Source organism: Apteryx rowi, unplaced genomic scaffold (assembly GCF_003343035.1).
Source record: "Apteryx rowi isolate R43461 unplaced genomic scaffold, aptRow1 scaffold_222, whole genome shotgun sequence".
Lineage (NCBI taxonomy): Eukaryota > Metazoa > Chordata > Aves > Apterygiformes > Apterygidae > Apteryx > Apteryx rowi.
Genome location: NW_020448553.1, coordinates 141,792 through 161,269, shown reverse-complemented (window position 1 = coordinate 161,269; position 19,478 = coordinate 141,792). Strand labels below are relative to the sequence as shown.

General features: G+C 34.4%; 1 long non-coding RNA gene across 2 annotated transcripts; it reads right to left on the bottom strand.

Annotated features, from left to right (window-relative positions):
• Window positions 1-305: 305 nt before the first annotated feature.
• On the bottom strand, window positions 306-19,476 carry LOC112965695. 2 transcript variants are annotated; one of them, XR_003253361.1, is made up of 6 exons: window positions 19,430-19,476; window positions 18,213-18,271; window positions 17,235-17,312; window positions 15,130-15,235; window positions 14,498-14,563; window positions 306-621 (listed from the first exon to the last, which is right to left on the bottom strand). It is a non-coding gene; the product is annotated as an uncharacterized LOC112965695 (long non-coding RNA). The 2 variants fall into 2 exon arrangements; XR_003253360.1 differs by lacking the exon at window positions 15,130-15,235.
• Between the last annotated feature and the right edge of the window lie 2 nt (window positions 19,477-19,478).

The window sequence follows — 19,478 nt, the reverse complement described above, 5'->3', positions numbered from 1 at the left end:
TAGACACAATCTGTGTGACCTTGGATCTTCACTATTCTGTCTGGGAAGTTGAGGTAGTAGCAATTCTCTCAGAGGAATGTTGTGAGAAATTCTGTAAAGTTCTGGGATAAAGCCACTACAGAAATGTCTACTAGTATCATTACTATAGCAGCTAAAAGGCTAAAGAAGCAGTAGTTCTGGCAGATTCAAAGACAAGTAGTGAAGGTCAGTATATGTATATAAAATATATACTTAAATAAATTAGCTTGTAATAATTAAAACATTACCTTGTCAGTCAGCTCTTTCTTTTGTTTTGTAAGATGGTCCTTTTGGAATTCTCTTTTCTCCTCAGGCATTATATTTTCAGTTTCACTTTGCACTGGCAGTTTGTTTTTTTTAACTTCGTTTTCTTCTACTTGCAGTCCTGAAGTCTGACAAATATAGTCTATTGAATATGCAAACCTGTTTTAGTCTCCTGTAATACTTTCATCATTCAGGCAATGAGAGCACCACTGACTGGGCACACCATATCACAATCTGAAACAAACTAGGCCACCTCAAATCTTCCATTCCCTCTTAGCAGAGTGTCATATACATTAATTTTCCAACTGTAAATTATATTCTACACAGCACAGAGCAAATCTGAAAAAACAAAGACGAGATCCTTTTACAGTCCTCTCCCCAACCATCTCTTGCTTCTTTTTTGTACCTCACAGGTATAGCTATTCCCTCCTCCAAGAAACATTTTCATCCCTGTTATATTTCCATAGCACTCCACAGGGACACAATGGACATGAATCTGGTAAGTCAAATACATTACCAACCCCTCTGAATAGAACTTCCAGGCATTCAGTAGCATTTTCTATTAAACTCTAACCCTATCCAGATCGAGTCATCATTTTGTTTTGTCAGCTGCTGATACATTCCACTTTCTCTCAAACGCACATGCTGGTAGCTATGTGGCTAGTTCAGAGGTGTAAACAACAGAGTTAAAATATAGATAGTATTGCAGATACATTGCAGTATCAGGCCTTTTTAAATAAAGAAAAGTCATTTAATCTCTCTACTATGAAAATGGCAAACAAAATTCACTGTAAACATTAATTATTATTAAATGACTGGAAAAACAATCACAGGGTCATATTCTCCTTCCACACTAATTTTACACTAGTTTAACACCCTACATTTCAATAGCAATATAGCTGGGTAACTGAGAGTTTGTAAAAGCAAAATCAGGCCCATTGTAACTATATACACAATGGACTAGATCTCAAGCCATTTGATAATGGCGAAAAGCAGCTCTGAAGTCACAAGATTTGATCCCCGGCTGATTAGTTTTATGGATTGCAGACATTTGGAATATAAGCATAACAGGGCTTCCATGGCAAAACCCTTTCTGATACCCTGACTGACTGCTGGGATATGGCAGGGTAGAAAAGACTATGTCTAAAAACTTGTTACAATCTGAAGATCCCTAGCTCTTGCAGAGTCTCCTGAGGGAGCAGTGGGCACTTCAGAATTCCAAGTCAGTATGCCAACCAGAAAGAAATGAATGATAGTTATGCCTGTGCCACCTTTAATATTTTGCTTGGAAAGATGATTATAAAAGATGAGTAAACTTTAAATGTAACGCTAATTGCAGCTACTTTCTAGACATGTCAGTCATTAAGGCTTCAACCAGTTCAATTTTAAATGCATTCATTCCCTCCCTCTATTATATTTTTCCAGCTCATTCCTTTGCCTCTTTACAATCTATTACCATGTTTCTCATGAGATTATTTTAATCCCTAACGTGTTTTGATATTCTTTCTACCCTGATCTTATTTACCCCACTGAAATCTCTGTCATTAGGTGTATCCCTCAAAATCATGCTCTTTCAGGCTGAAAAGCAGAGCAAACCTCTTTGCAAATGTGGAAAGCAGTCATAAGCTGGATAAAAATTCAACCTTTGATGTAAGACTCCTGCCCCCTTTAAAGAGCATCTCCAGATGATTAAAGCTTATTCTGAATACAGAAGGAGTCTTGATAAATCTTTTGATTGGAAAGTCCACTTTGCTATTTAAACTATATTTTGTATCCTTCAAGCAGGCCCAATTAAGATTTCATTCAGATTTATGTATAAAATTGATAATTATTCTAGGAAACACTAAGCCTCAATGTAACAACTATTTGGAATATTAGTGCATTTTCATGTTGCTTTTCAAAAGTCATAAATGCATCATTCTAAGTATTTATTGTCAGTCATTCAACTCATTACAGATGACTCACCAAATTTTATATCTTCTTTAAGCTGACTGAAGCTAATGAAACAAACTTCTACCCCCTATTGATCTATTCAATGAAACACAGGTGAAGGGCTGAGAAGCTATTGCTTTCTTCATTCGATGTAATTTAAGTTCTCATGCGCCTTCATTTTTTTTGTATTTATGTTGTTCAGAGTAGGACACTTCATAACCATAAGTCTACTGAACATTCTGCACTGTGAGTTCTTGACAACTATCCTTGGTACATATGCATGGTCTTCGGACTGCCTCCACACATGACCATCTGTCATGACTGCATGGCGTCTCTCCACAACTGGGCCGGATCCTTGCCTGAGGGCATTAGGTTCCAGACAATGCTGGTTTAGATGAACAGTTTGGATAACACTACAAGGGCCATCTGTTCTACAGGAAATCCTTTCTCTGTGTCAGTAGTGAAGTATTCACAGCACATAACTATATATTTGTCTACTTACATAAGATTTTATGTAACAGGAATTATGAGGACATGTTATTTGCAACTGGATAGAACACTTTGCAAAAACAACAACTTTCATTAGATCAAGTTTGCTTGATACACCCAGTATCACCAAGTAAAGATAAAAATCCACCATATATTTAGCAGAGGAAGCAACTAATTAGCTAGTGTTTCAGCATGGTTACAACACCTCGATACTTCAGGCAATGCATAAGAACTGAACCTCCACCTAAATCTTCCTAATAAAGTCTATTGCTTCCTGAAAATCAAAATATTAATCCTATTGAATGGGATTAGAAAACTTAACTTTGGTAAGGAAGTCCAGCTCTTCTGCAGCATAAGTTGGGGTACTGCATATTAGTGTGGTGCTTGTAAAAACTATATTTCAGGAAAGATGTTTCATACATTTCAGATACATAATCAAATATATAATTAACTTCTAGCAAATTAAGCATGAGCAGAGTCTAACAACTAAAGTCTTCCGTGTAATTATAACACACTAAGCTTTCCATCTCCTAGTCAAATAGATTCAGCTTTCAGACACTGGAACTGTAACTTACAGAGTAGGAAAAAAGACAGCTAGGAAAGAACACTCTGCAACCATTTTTTTGGTAAAATCCCCCCATCCCAAATCTAATTTTCACCCTAAAAGGTAAAAATTTTAAATACAACAATCCAACTTATCTTAGTACAAAAACCTATTCATAACTATATCCCTAAAAAGTATTAGTGACTACATCTTAAAATCTGATTAATTTTTACAGTCTAGAAAAGACATCTAATTGCCTAAAAGGTTCTAAAACTAAACACTGTTGACTGCACAGCCATGTTCAGATGAAGATACAACAAGTATATAGACTGGCTCATAGGACTTGATAGATTTTTGCTTTCTACCTAGTGTAGAAGAGTGTCATAAATATCTGACAGTGATCTGCCTAGGAATCTTCCACTTTGTGGAATTTCAGGAGTATTCTTTACTCTTTCATAAGTCTTGAAAATTACTTGAGCCATTTTTTTTAAATCTAGAACTGTTAGATTTATGTACTAGCCAAAGGTTACTGCCCTCTTTTTTGGTTATATTTATAGCTTCCACTATTTGCAATACAAGAGGCATCAAAAAGGTTTTGTAAATGTCTGGTAAGATCATACAGAAATTTCATTCTTTTTGGTCTACTTAGGTTCAAAAAGATATAGCAAACTTGAATGAACTTCAACACTATTAATAGGACAGATTTCAACCCTAATAAATCAAATTTTCTATTAACTATAATATGGTTATAAGGCTCTATGATAACAAGGAATAAAACTTGAAGAATATAAATACTAAGAAAGAAAACCATTGAGACAGTTAAGTGATGAATTAGGGAAGTTAGAAAAGGAAACAGAATGAAACCAAGAAATGGGAATAAGAGACACAGGGCAGTGAAACATCTTTCAGGGGAACTGTAGAAATCCCATTATCTCTGATACTTTTTCTATTCTACTATTATACCCTTCCCATCACAACATTATCTTGATATAAATTATCTGCTTAAAATCAATAAAATAATAAAAAATATGCAATAAGAAAAACCTCCTCATTGACCATCTCTAGTCTCTTGTTTCCATAATAAATGCCAATTCTTCTTGTATACATCTCCTATTTTATCAATAGTGCAGTATGCAGTCATCAGCTATCATTGTAACACAATATAAACAGATATCCTATTGTTTTCAATATCTTCATCTATAACAAAATGGATTTTCATGTGTAAATATATTCCCTATCCAGATACATAAAATTTCTAAGGTGAATGCAGGTGTCCCCTGCTCTATCTACAAAGCCAAATTACACAACCAAATCTGCTTCAGTACAAACAGTGAGCAAAATATCAGCTAACACTGTATGTGTATTTAACAGTAATTAAAGGCCATTTCTTTTAACTTTATTGAATGTACTATTTTGTGCTCCTTCAAAACCACATTAAAAAATTGAAAAACTATACAGCAGAAGCTTACCAATATTATTTAGTGTTTTATTCATTAACAGCATATCTTAAAAGCACTTCAGGCCATGTTGAAGCCTACATGGTTTCTGAGAGGCACCAGCCTCCCAGGACTCTAGAACTATGGGTTCAACTTAGTCAACTTAATTGACTAGTTGGTGTTAATTTTAGGCCTGGACATTAGGCAGCAGTCCTTGTGATTGTCAGTGAAGAGTGGTCAGGGTTGGGGATTTATCCTCTTGCTTAGTACACTAATGAGTACAGTATTGATGAATACAAATACAAAATAATACAGGTCTAAACATTAATTTTTAATTCATCCAAGTTAAAATCCTACTATCTTTGCTGTTTTTTAAAGAAGAATTATGAAGGTCTACAGGCACAAGAAAGAATAGCAGTGTGAATACTAGTAGAAGCATAATAGGATTATGATTATTAAGGATGCAATGCTCCTAGAAATTCAACTAACAGGAAAAAAAAAAGAAAAAAAAAAGACTGTGAAATAGCAGTGGTAAATTGGTCAAAAAATAGTATATGACCAAGGATAATGAAAGACAGAGCAGGAGGATAAGGTATTAAAGAACAGAGAAGAATTTAGGAAGTGTTTCGAACTCCCCAAAATATTTCTAACAAGAGATGAAGTATGCTAAGTTATTCTAAAGGTGAAACTATAATCAAGACTCCTTCAGTTCCTCAGGTATATTCCGACAGGTACAGACTTGGTTTGTGGATAGTGGATTTTTCAAACACAAGTAGCAGGAAAATTCACAAAATACTAAAAGAAACAAGAAAAAAACCTTTGCGACCACAAGATTTGTACATGATAAAATATCAGAAAAAGTGAAATTCCTCTTTTAAACATTTTAATTAGACTAGGATAAACAATGAGATCTAAAGAATGGTTCATACACAATGTCATGCTGTTTTATGATATAAGCTGGAAATTCTTTTTAACTTTTTAGTGTCATTTCTTTCTTTCCATCTTTCTTTCCCTGCAGCTGGGCACATTACTTCTGGCCTAAAGCTCTACTCTTTTTCAAACAGACCAGCATTTACTTGGTCACCAAACACTGGAAAAGGTTTGCTGTCAAAATTAACAAACCCTCAGTAAGAATCTAGATGTGCAGAAACATTTTTATGCTATTAAGTCTAGGCTTTTCTAGCAGGGAAATGTCATAAATATTGCCTATACCTCTCTCTCCCCTCACTCCTCCTTAACATCACAGCCAAAGTTTTCAGCATGTACATAATCATTAGGGGGTAGAATGTGCATCTATGTGAGACCAAGGAAAATTCTGTAGCAAGACAGGCTCTCACAGTATCTAAGTATCTTTTTTTTTTTGATCATTAGCAGTCTGGCATACACACTGCTTTGGACAAAGATCTCCTGGTGATGGATGAAGCTCCATCTGCTGCTATTATTAACTACCTTTGATACTACTAACCATGAGATGTTAATTCATCTATAGATCATGGCATGACTGAATGGGACTGATATTTAAGGAGTTTATTCTTTTCTCTCAAACTGTATGGTTCTTCAGAATGATATCTGCTCACCCATTTTGTCTAACTTATATGTGATGGCCCACAGACAGTCTTTGAAAAGAATAGGGTTCAGCATTTTCTTTATATTGGTCACTCCCAGTGACAAGAGTATCTCCTCCAGTTTGGATAGTATGGTTCAGCATGATCTCAGATGAACCTGGAAATGGGAAGAGCAAGCTGGGGAAAGATTAACAACAAAGACTGAAGTGATTGCCTGTTTCCCCTAATTTATCACAGAGGAGATAGCCACATAAACGTTGGTCCTTTTAACTGAGAGAATACACCCATCATTAACTACTTGCATTTTTAGTAAGGGGCAATTATAGATGCTGAGACACTGTTTGACAGTGGTATCATGACGGTGGTATCACAACAATGGTCTACTCAGGTTGTTACCAGCTGGATCTGGAAAGGAGGTGGCATAAGTGCAGGCTAGGAGCACTTCTGCCAGTTCTGGATTTTGAGTGACCTCCTGATTTCATACTTTTCTCTCTCCCTGGGCAAGTCTCCTAGTCTTAGACTGATCCTTGTGTTACAGTACACAGCAGAACAATCATCTACCCAGAATATTCAGAGTATTTGTACCTGCTGTTGTTTCATATATGGACCTTGTCACTCTTATCCAACACAGGATGCCAAAAGGTTAGGTTATTGTAAAACAGTCTCCTTAGATTACATCATTAACACATTTAGAGACTATGCACACGAATTTAACAACAGCCAGGTTTTCAGTTAACTGAGCAATTTACCCTAATACTACACACTATTGAACAACAGACTGAACGACAAAGAATGGCATGAAGACGATTTGCATCTTCAGAAAAAACAGTCTCTAAATGTCTAATCTACATGAGAAGTCTTTTCCAAAGGTAACTTACTACTAATATATACTCCCTGTCCCTGGAAAGAAGAAATGAATGATGTTCAGTCAAGTGCTACATTAAATATTAAAGCTTTCCACTTTAATTTTTTTGCTGTTTAAAAACAAAACAAAACAAAACAAAACAAAACAAAACAAAACAAAACAAAACAAAACTGTGTCACTTTTGTTCAGTATGGAGTATAGCTGCTTTAACTGTAAACAGTCTTCACATCCATTGCTTATTGCCATGGTTAATGACTAAGCAACTAGTGGAAACAAATTAAGTTGTATTTGTTTAAAAGTCTCCACAAATTGCAGAGAACAGTAAAAGAATAAAATGTATGAACTTTAATGTGTGTCTTTTTTTAATGAATGAATCTGAAAGCAATAACAAACAGAACATAGTCTCCAGTCCACCTCTAGTTAAAGCTTTGCTGTTGGTCAGCAGTAAAGTTTCAGCCTGGCTCATCACATCAAATAAGACTAAAATCAGGGGTCTACATTTGGTGCTGCTACTCTTTGCTTACTCATGTTGCTAGTCACATAATCGGTACTGTAAGAAAAACAGCCTGAAATAAACAGAGGGATCTACATTTCACAGGCAAAAAGTAATTTTTAAAACTGTGTAAATGGAAATGTAAGCAGAACTTAGTCACAACAGCAAAGACAAAAAAATTAAGATGAAGGTTTAAATCACTGAAGTGGTTCAAATACAAATACCTTACAAAGATTTTACTTCCAGTGCAGATCAAAAGTGATCAAAGTCTGACTAATGATGTGTTTTTCTCAGAATAAGTGTGTTGCATAACAAAAACTTTATTCGATTTTAAATCTTTGTGAGTCTCAAGGCTCACAAGGAAAAAAAGAGAAACTGTCTTCTTGCTAGGTTTATTTGATTTCCTGGAAAGTAAATCAGTGTTTTGAACTGATGTGTATTTAGATATAATTAAAAGCACATACATACAGGGAAAGGAAAATTCAGGGAAAATACATACGCAGCCTTGCTGGGCTAATACACTCCCTTTTTCATTTTCCAGATAGAAAAGAACGGAATTTTATGCTCTTACAGCATTTGTAACAGGAAAGGGAAGGCCATTGAATTTAAAAAATATTAGGGATTTTAGAAGATAATTAATCCCATAATTGATTTCTTGGGCCAAACTGGCCAAAAACCTCAGACACAAATTTGCTGAGAACACAGACAGTAAACAGCATGTAATTAGGAATAAGGTCAAAATAAACTAATGTCCTCAACTGTGGATTGTGCAGCCCCCAACTTAATAAACAAACATCCAGTTCATTGGTAATAGCCAAATTATACTAAAGATTTTTGTAGTGAAATACATATCTGAGCACCTGAAAGCTGGAGAATGGACTTTATTGCTGGTTATGAAATTAATCCCAGGTAGCTGTACTCCATAACAAAAGATAATGGAACAAACAGTGAAAATGCCATAGTTTATTGATGACAATACAATTTTCGACTGTGGCTGGAATTCAGTTTGCATAAACTTCGATGACTGCCATGTGAGATACCCTGAGATTCAAGACACCTGCAAGAGGCTGGCAGATATGACAGAYGACTTAGGAGAGGCCTATACCTTTCTGAAGGAGCAGATGGAGAGTAGGTGGGACAGCTGTAGCACCTAACGTGACAGAGAGCACCTTATGTTTGGGCAACTAAATTTCCCATCTGCCCAAAGACTGCAACTAACCTACTGATGAGGAAAAGTAGGATAAAAACCAAAGAATATGTGAAGAAGAGGAAGAATAATGAAAGAGAGAAAAAAGATGGGAAATTCTGTTTCTGACTTGAGTTATCCTGGAAGAATTTTATCTGGGATTCTGTATGTACCTTGCAACTAATAGTTGATGATATAGTGAAATAACAAAAGAAAAAAGTAAATACTTTTAAAAACTCATACTATCAGGGAAACACAACAGATGCATGAAACTAAGAAACCAAAAATATATTTCGGTTCTAAAAGAACAGAAGAAATCTATGTTAGGCAGTGATTAGACAGTCACTTTAATCCACACTGCTAGTAGCCACTTGTTTCTGCTGCCTCTCTTATGTTGGCATTAGCATCATGCAGGTATTACTGGGTCAGATCAGGGAAAAAAATCCAGTTGAAACCCAATTTAAAAAAAGTTACTAGGTTCCAACTGGATTAGTTCTTCTGAATCATAGCTCAAATCAAGAAAGAGCTCAAAACACAATCTTTCTTGGCACAAAGCAACAGAGGATTAGTCTATTTCTGGATTCATTCACAAAGTATCCTTAAATGAAAAAAGGGGAAAAAAAAGATATCAGAATATTCAAAAAATATTTAGATGTGGACAATATCATTTGGCTCAAGTTGTACTGTCAGTGTCAGCAACTCAGATGAACACTGATTGGGCATTTAAAGTTATTTTCTTTTTAACTGCAGTCTTGAAGAATATATTGTTAGTTAGATTGAGCAATTTCAAAATAACAAGAAAAAATTAAAAGAGAAAATGGAGACAAGCACCTTATAAATATGTTAGCTGTAGACCTATTGCACACAGTTGTGTGTAAAAATCCATAGACTGCATTAAAGATATTATTGCCAAATTCACAAATGTGTTATTTCCCTTTTCAAATGGGAATTTTTCTACTATTAACTAGTTTGAAATGCAAGAACACTCTGAACCAGTTAAAAAAAGTGTTATTAGCCCAAAGAATGCATCAAACTGGAAAATATTCTGTCATAGCTGGATCCAAACCAGAAATAGAATCAAAGTTTACTAGTTTGCTACCCTGCTGGGAACTTATATAATATCAGACATTCTGGATTTCATACGGGACATCCACTGGTTTTTGGACAGAATTTACAGTGTTAGTCCCAGTTGATTAAAAACAAAACAAAACATGAACAGACTGTAGAGTCAGTCCATGAATCCCTCTACCTGTACTATATTTTCTCAGTTGTGGTGAGTAAAAATGTTTTTTTTCCATTCACTAGAAGGTTTAACCAGCAAGTATCTCCTTCTGGTGTATCCAGGATTCCAGAAATTAATTACTGGTCTTAGAACAATGTGGTGCCATTTTGGGTCCGCTCCAAAAATATGTTTGATAGGGCTGCTAGAAAAGACTAGGGCTAGTTTTTCTATATAAAAGGACAGAAAAAAGTATTGTAGGTAATAAGGAGGCTGATTTTCTGTTGAAATTATTACTTTGTTGCTGCTGGGATTTTACTGCATAATTAAAGCAGTAGGGCAGTTAGAGATCTGATGAGTGTCAAAGTAGTATCATTAATTAAATGATACTGAATCCATTAAATATGAATATGAATTAAATCATTGAATAAAGGATATTCCTTTATACCCATAACATCTTGAGTCATAAATCTAGGTAACAGATAGATAATTAAAACAATATACCAATTTTTTGTATTAATACAATCAAATATCACTTTCAAACATCGCACATATTTCAACTAACTTAGACTTGCCAGTTTTATCTCAGCATATGGCCTGTTCTCACCACATGCCATAGATTTCCAAATCTAACTATGATTAATAGGATATGTCAAATAACTGTTGAAGGAAATACAGCTTTAAAAAGCAAGGCTGATTAATATATTGATTTAGATATTAACTTCTATGTATTCCTTTGCTTTTTTTCTATTATTTGAAGCTTTACGAAGATCACTGATATCAGCAACTTTCAGTCAAATAAAGGGCCTGTAAAACCTGAATTAGTCTAACTTCAGGAATAACAAAATAAAAAAAATCCTTTGTTCTTAAAATGATTCTCTACTTTTTTTTCTTGATATTATTAAAAGTATACTGCAAAAGTTAAAGAATGTCCACAAATATATATATATWTTTTCAGCCAATTATTTTTCTAAAACCTTTGAAATATTATTCATAGCAAAAAAGAAATCCAAATAGTCTAGCTTTCATGTCATTATAACCTCACGACTTTGGTAAATGACAGGATATAGTAGTAGGTACAGAAGACAAATGACATTCTTATTTGATTATGATCACATTCAGAAATCTCATAGTAGAGTGAGTTTTTAAGTAGTTCAAACAACTAACTCAAATAGGTTATGGATTCTTAAGTGATAATCACTCTTACCAAGGAAGAAAATACAATTTCTAAAGGGAAACCTTCAAATTATATTAAAATGTTAGATGTTTCCCTATTGCTCTCACATGTCCTTCTATTTAAAGGATTCCAATGTTGGCAAGTGTGTAGAAGGAGTTACAACAAGAGGAAGTCTTTCAAAAGTAAGGAGAACTTAGGTAAAACAGACCACACTTTCTTTCTCTAAATCATCTGTTTTGGGTGCAAGAAATCAGATTACAATCTGTAATGAGATTGCCAAACACTTCAAACAACTTGCCAATAAACAATTCTTTTTATTACTATAAAGCTATATCCGAATCAAACTGGTGACTGAAGTGTGGAAAGCACAACAGTCCTGTATTAAATCCCTCAGCAAAAAAGACTATTATTAACTCGGCATTATATTGAAAAACTGTATTAAAATGAGTACATAGGAAGTCTTATATAAATATATTCAAAAGATATACAGCTTTTTGCAGATTTAAAGCTAATTGTATTAGCACCTTGATCTATGACAGTGAAAAATTGTCTTACAGTTCACCATCTGTGGACATGATAACTAGAGAGACTTCATACTTAACACTTTTTCTTAGAAAACTCAGTTGGAAATAAACTGGGACTGTTAAGATCATTTGAAAGTGACAGCAGTTTCTTGGCTTTCACTGAGTTGTAACAAAGCCAGTTGTTTCTATGCTACTGCTCAGCAGTGCTCAGTTTTAATTTTATTACTCACATGACAGGAAAGCAAAAATTGTTTATAAACAACGAAACCAAATGAAAAAAAAATCATTAAACTACAGAAAAAGGGAAAAAACATGTAAATTAACAAATTTTTCCTACGATTTATTTCAGAACTTTATTATTGATTGTTTTGAATACTTTGCTACTGATTCTGCTTTCTTACAGTTTATTTTCATCTTACATTTTTACATTTTTCAGGATTTAAACTCTACTAGTCTTATGTCATAGGATTTATATTTTCAGATTCAACCTTTACTTATAGATCACTTTTTACATTCAGTGTTCATTCCCCTTTCCCTCGAGCACTATGTGCCCTGAGAGTGTTTTTATTCTCTTGCTTGTCCATCTTTCATTTCCACATTTGTATGCACTCAGAGTATCAACATGAAGTCTCAATGAGCAAAGCATGTAACTTCTCATTGACTCTACTCTTTCCTTTCTGTTTCCCGGAGGACAGGCATTCTGCTTCCAATGTTATTTAACATTCACTGTGCACATTACTGCTCTGACTTACTGTGCCACTGCTGTATTTCCTGTGTTTCATATTGTTTTGTTTGATAATATGCAATTAAAAGATAAGGCCACAAAAATTTGCATGTTAAATAATATTAGATATTGCACTAGTCAGGATACCCTCACCACATTCCAGAATTAATCTAGATGTATATTCTCTGTATCTTTATTTCAGTACACTAATAGACCTTAGAATCAATTTCACAAGTATGTTTTAGATATTTGGTAACTGTGTACTCTAACTCAGGAAGAATTAGGAACAATGGGAAGAAGGAGACCAAACCTCACCCAACAGCCTTTGCAGTCCAGCCTTTGCAGTCCTGCCTTTGGCTGGACTTCTATGCACTCATTTGTTTTGAGCTCAGACTATTCCTAGTCTATTCCTAGTCCTAGACTATGCCCTATCATGTGTCCCCAATTCATCCAAGAAGGTCCTCAAAGAAGCATTTCTAGGTAAAAACAGGAACTAACTCTGGGATAACACAAAATTAGAAGTAAATACGTCTAAGATCAGTATTTATTTATTTTTTAATGTAGTTTTACTTTGAAAACTTGTTTTTCTCCTGAATTAATAAAAACTTTCTAATCTCTAAACTTTTTTATATCCATTAAAGATATATGATACCTGTCTATCTAAGCTTTGATGTTAAAGCTTCCGCAGGGAGTTCTAGATCTATCACAACTCAGTTTGTGACTTATAATGACTTTTCTAGGTGTCACAGCCACAATCTGAGATCCAGAAGTTAGCCTGAGCTCTTTGCATGTCACATAGACTACCTGACTACTGTGTCAGAAAAAGACTACAAAGGCAAATGATCCCTCAGTYTTATCGTCTGACAACAATGCCCTCAAATGTTTTTGGTAAATATACAAATCTACAAATCAGAGTTGAGATCTTTAGCATCAGCTAGGATTCTCCACTGGCAAATTCCTGACAGAACAGAGTCTATACCTTGGCTCAGTGGCCTAAATTTAGACAATCAAATCTTAAAATCTTTCCTTAATTATTTCCTATTTCTAACAGAGTCCTGCTTACATTTTCAGGTTAAAGAAAATTTAAAAAAATGTGTTGAGACCTATAAAGTGTTTTCTGGATGAAGGTGTTTATTAAAACTTATTTAACAGGCAATTTATTTTATGCTTTTTTTTTACCTTCACAAACTAGTTTCAAAGAACTAGTCTATAATATTATATTTTGTTTTTGACCAATTTTAAAAAGTTCAGTCCTACAGTGCTTACCCAGAGTCACTGAAACTGAAAACTGAGTAAAGACTGCAGGATTGGCCCCCTATTAAAAAAGCCTAAGACACATGGTGCTGAGATTAACAAAACAAAGTAAGTAAAGCAGCTATGACTTGGCACAACGTTTGACAAGCTGCAGAAAAGCAAATGTTTAAATAACTGAAGTGGTACTGATTTTCTATTCACAACCTTTTCTCTTCTAAACAGTATCATATTCTTTTCCAGCACATTTAGATTGCAAGTCAAGCTGTGTTTTATTTTTTATTATAATAAACCCAGTCAGTTTACTGTAACAAAGACATACTAGTGGTGATCAGTGTGAAAGCCAGTACGAAATCAGGCTAGGAAAAAAAAAAAGTCAAATGGTAAAATAAAGGACCAGCCATCTGGAAAGTTCCTGATTCATGTAAAAAGAAAATAAAAGGCAGTGTTCTTATGAGACTAATGCAGAATACAAAAATATTTTAAGACAAAACTCTCTATATCATTGCCTATGACATTTGTAAACAGCAGCAGTAAATTCTTCCAAATAATACTAAATTTATTAAATACAAGTCTTCCTAAAACAAAATATTAGAGTTCTTAAAAAAAATCTTTCTGGCAGCATTGTTAATGTCTGTTCCTCTCAAAATTCTGCAAGAAAAAATGTATTTTTCTAACTTACTTTTTCACATGTTAAAAACAACATCCCTGTCTATATTCAATCTATGTGACATTAAAAGGATTTGGCATATTTTATTAGATTTGCAATAAATGATGGTTTATAAAAAAAAGTATACATAAATATCTTACCAGACTTTTAACTAATGATCTTTCATTTTCAATTTCTGCCTTCATTTGTTCTTGAATTTCAATTAACTAAAAATATAAACATTATAAACATTTAAGAATTAATGCTGGATTTCTTATTACAGACATTCTCTAGAAATCCTTTCTAGATATAGTCCCCCTGCTCAAAAGACTACATGTGGACATACACATCTTAATATTATAAGTGGAAACAGACAGACATCTTGACTTATAGCTAGATAGGCTTAATAACGTCACAAGAGTCACACATATAAAATGTACAGTTCTTAAGACTCGAGCAAAATAGATCGCTCTGTGAGAGGATGTAGGAAGATGAGGGAAACATTACAATGGAGACTACATTGACTTAAAAACCCAGAAATGTAGATATTTGTGGAAATCTGTTATAGTCAAACARTAGTGGCAGTTTGGAACTGCAGGGACAAACCCACTATAGTATTACAAATTTGTAGAAAGATCAGTGGACTACTATATCATTTGCAGCAAGTTCTAACATATCATTGTGAGACAAACTCAGTCAGGCAAATTTCACATCCACTGTCACCAAGGACAAAGGATTGTGCCTAAAGAACAATTTAAGCAAAATTCTTTGGAAGTTCCAGAATCAAACTCACTTAAACAGTTACATTTCATGGCAAAGCTTCCGTAGGTTCTGCTGTTCTTGAGCCATCTAGGACTTCTGTCACAGCTGTTGTCATCTGGGATTTGCAAGTTAAACATCTGTATTTCTCAGTGTCACAAGGATCTGAGTTTGTTACTTACTGAATTTGCACTTAGAACAAATCCAAAAGCCGATAATGTTGAGTTCAACACTGACATTCATTTCCTCTCATAAAAATGGAGAAATGCTCTCCTTCAGCATAATAAACTGGGAGTTAGACTGCCCACAGATCGGGGCAGTCTAGATTCTCTGCCTCTGGGAGTTTTATGGGGTTTGATTACAATTTCTCAAGTCCTAGCACAGCAGCTTAAGTACCACTCTATGATGAAAATAAGCCACCAGTTCTGTTCAAGCTGTGCCATTGGACGCAAAGAATACAAAATTCATGAGACTAGATACAGAATGCTCATGCAGGAGCTTCATGTCATTGAAAAGTTGTGACTCAGTGAGAAAGGGAGAACCTTGTGTTCTGCCTCAATAGATCATTTCTGCATTTTACTTTAGATTATGAATTACTAAAAAATAACAAATGAAACAACAACCCCCCCCCATACACACACTATGCACACACGCAAAACCCAGAAATACTCAGCAATAATCCAAGGAAAGAAAGAACAAATTTATAGGAAACTCCGTTCCTATATGCTGAATATCATAATCATTAGTTTAGAAATTATGGTTCTTTTCTGCTTGATCTCTCTGTATCCAGCTTTAAAGAGAATGTTTTCCCACAAAACACAACACAAACTAGCAGTTAAGTCATTCCATTGGTATATGGAGCTACAGATACAAACATCCTCAAGTTCATCAATGACCAGAAGCCTGAGCTAGYGCTCTGGTCCTTATGAAAAACTCAGTGGCTGCCATCTCTTAGAATACTTTAAGATAAATCAGAGAGGCAGTTGATCACAGCTAGTGCACAACCTGGCTGCCTGGGCACAGGAAGAAGTTTCAGACTCCAAATCCCATCTACAAGAAACTGAGCAATACTTCATAGTTAATCCAGGTGAGAGACAGTGTGCCCAACACATGTTTCATCACCATTTACAACTGATTGGTTCAACATTGTGTCTGGTTTGAATCCCATTTTTAGGTGTTAACTTTTCCTTATACACATTTTCCTTATCCTATATATTGGTGTCTGTATCAGCTTTGTGAACTCCCTATCTGGAGCCAAATATCTGAATATTGGGCACTACAGCAGTGTGTGCCTTCACGCCCAGCTCCTCTTTTTAAAAATCAAATTATTTTATTTGAAGAAATTTATGCATACTTTGGCTATTGAGAGAACATTCTTTTCAGTAGGATATGCAGAGGAGGGGAAAAAAAGTGTTTGTCAGAAACTAAAATCAATGTAGTTATTCCTTTAGAATTATGGTTTTTCTTCTTGGAAAGGAAATACAAATCATTATCAGTATTATAATGAGAAGGGAAGGGCTGCTCCTATGATTTCTCAGAGCACATCAGTCTTACAACTTAGCTAACTTGACAGAATGTGAAGTGACTGGGAAGGGCTACCTATATGGATAGTTGTCTTGGAGGAAGTTTGCGAAGGAAGCATGTAATCCAAATTTACATGAATGTAGGGCTTCCAAATCATATGAAAGACATATGGAAAAAAATTCCTAGGAGGCTGCTCTAATTTACAGATTGAGGTAGTATCTATGGGAGGATACTACATATTAGACATTGTCCTCCTTTGTACAGAGATGAAGTGAAGGAAGGGAAAATTTATGGTAATTTCGGGAAAAATTTCATGCGAGTGAAAGGATGAAAAAAAATGTATTATGAAAAAATCTTTGTTGGACTTTGCAATTGAACTAAACAGAAATGTTTAGTATAGGATATTGAGGGTTTGCACTTCTTTCCAGCATAATGAGGCTTCAGAACTAAGTGGCATTCCCAAGCACTGCCAGAACTACAAATGAGAAAAATCTACCTGAAGAAGCATTCCTCCTTTGACCGACTAGTGCATTAGACAGACCAATTCACTTTCCATATCTGATCTTGGATTTCATCTATAGGATCTTGATGGTTTTTAAACCCTRATGAACTTACCTTTCCAATGCTCCTCTAGAGATAAGAAGATACCACTATTTTCAGAGTGGGAAACTTGGTCATAGAAGAGAAATTCATCTAAGTTCACAAGGGAAGTCAATGAAAGGGATGGTTTTACAACTCCAGAGTGTCAGTCACCAAAACAATCTTTTTTTATATGAATTGGTGCAAGAACTTAGCAATCTCTGAGAAAATCATGTAGATTTGTAGATTAGTAGAATTGAGTAATCTACAAAACATTTTGAAAATATTTTACAGAAAGAATGTTCTTTCTAGGAAGAAGTTCTGTGGCTATTTTTTAATTTTCAGAATGAGAACTATACTTTGTTGAAGAAAGTCATTTGAGAACTGTCACAACATAAGAAGCTTACTGGAAGGATAACCAGATATTGTAACTGAAAAACACTGAGATCTATCAACCCCTCCTTGAGGACAGAATTTAATAAAAGTTGGCATGGGAAAGTTATTTAAAAAGTTGACTTTTATACCTTGCTCAGCTACAGTTTTGCTCAGGTAGCACACGAATAATAATTTACATATACTAATAGCTCTGTCTAGGAATAGGGGGATATTTATTAAGTCACAGGTAACCAAAAATAACTGTTTTCTTCCTTTAAGTTACTAGCTACTTGCATATACAAATCTTATTTCCCTGCCTTTAAAAAGATACTGAATGTATTTCATTTTTATTGAAGTATTCAACTAATTTTACTGTAGTTTACTGAGGTTCAGAATTTTAACTGCATTTTAAGAATATTAAGCAATATGACAGGATGAGAAAGTCTAAATCACCATATTCACTAAAGGAATGCCAGTGCATTATTACTCTTCAATGAGTTATACAACCATAAAACAAAATGTGACAGTATTCAAGTTAAAGTCTATTTTTCAGCATTATTTGGACTATCCATTGCCAACAGTCCAAGCTTGTTACTATTCCACTATGACAGTAGTTCATAAATGTAAAAATTACAGTACCTTTTGAATAGTTCGCTCATCAGTTTCCAGTTTTAATTGCATTCTTTGAACTTGCTTATCTGAAAACAAGAGAAGAAAAAGGAAGACCATGAAATTACATGCCTACATCAATGTATTCAAAATGTTTGCTTTAGGTCAGTCTATAAACCCACACAGTGCACACTGGATGCAAGTCCTGGCAGAACTGTGACCTTCACAACCGCCCTTGACATTCACAGCCTTCTTCCTGCTGTTCAGCCGGCTGGTCAGATAGGGATTAAGAAGTAAGTTCAAGAGCCAAGTGTGACTGAGTGCCCACAGCTTTTCATTAATACTAATTCTGGACATCCTTGCTGTTAGTCACAGCCAATACAAAGTGCTTTAGCAGGTGGTTCTTTACAGCTCATACAAAACTATCAAAAGATGAGAAGTACCATTAAATCAGATAATAAATAGGAATAAGGAATATAGCCTAAGTCAAATTCATCTTGCTACCATTAAAGGTGATACCGGGTCTAATCTAGCTGGACACAACAAAAGTAAAAAGTCAAATTCTATTCTATTGCCATAGTTTCTAATTTCATCCATTAAGTATTTCACACTGGCAATATATGAGAGGTAACCTGAAAGTAAAGACTGTACATTGTACCTACTGGAAAAAACAAATTCCTTTTCAGAACTGTGGTAAAGCATAGGTACCAAAAATAGTGATTGCTTATTTGATAAAACTGATTCTGTTAGAAAACCTCCATGGAAACACAAATTTTATGAAGAAATGCACATTCAAATATTTTGCAGAAGCACAAAAACTGCTCTATAAAAGAGCAGGCTTTAATACAATCGTTTTAAGATGAGATAAAATATTAGACCATGATTTAAAAGTATAAACATCTACATACAAAACCTTCTATTTTAGCAACTTTACAGTATGTCTGTCACAAAATATGATCTCTAGCCACATTGCTAGGCAATATTAGAAGTCTCAAAAGCCATAGCAAATATTCCTTTGTCATAAATTAAAAATATGTTAATATATGCATTAAAATTAGAATAAATATGTATGAATTTCTCTACAAATACATACAAAATTAGCATTCAATACCAGAAAAAGATAGTAGTCCAGAAATAAATTGCCAACCATCTGAAGCATGTTAACAACGAATTTCATATTTAGTAACATTTCTTATATACTGTATTTAAACTAGTCATCTTGATCTAACATCAGTTTAAAGTTTTACCTAATAAACAATTTTCTTTTTCAGAGCGTTTCAGAGCATTTTCAAGATG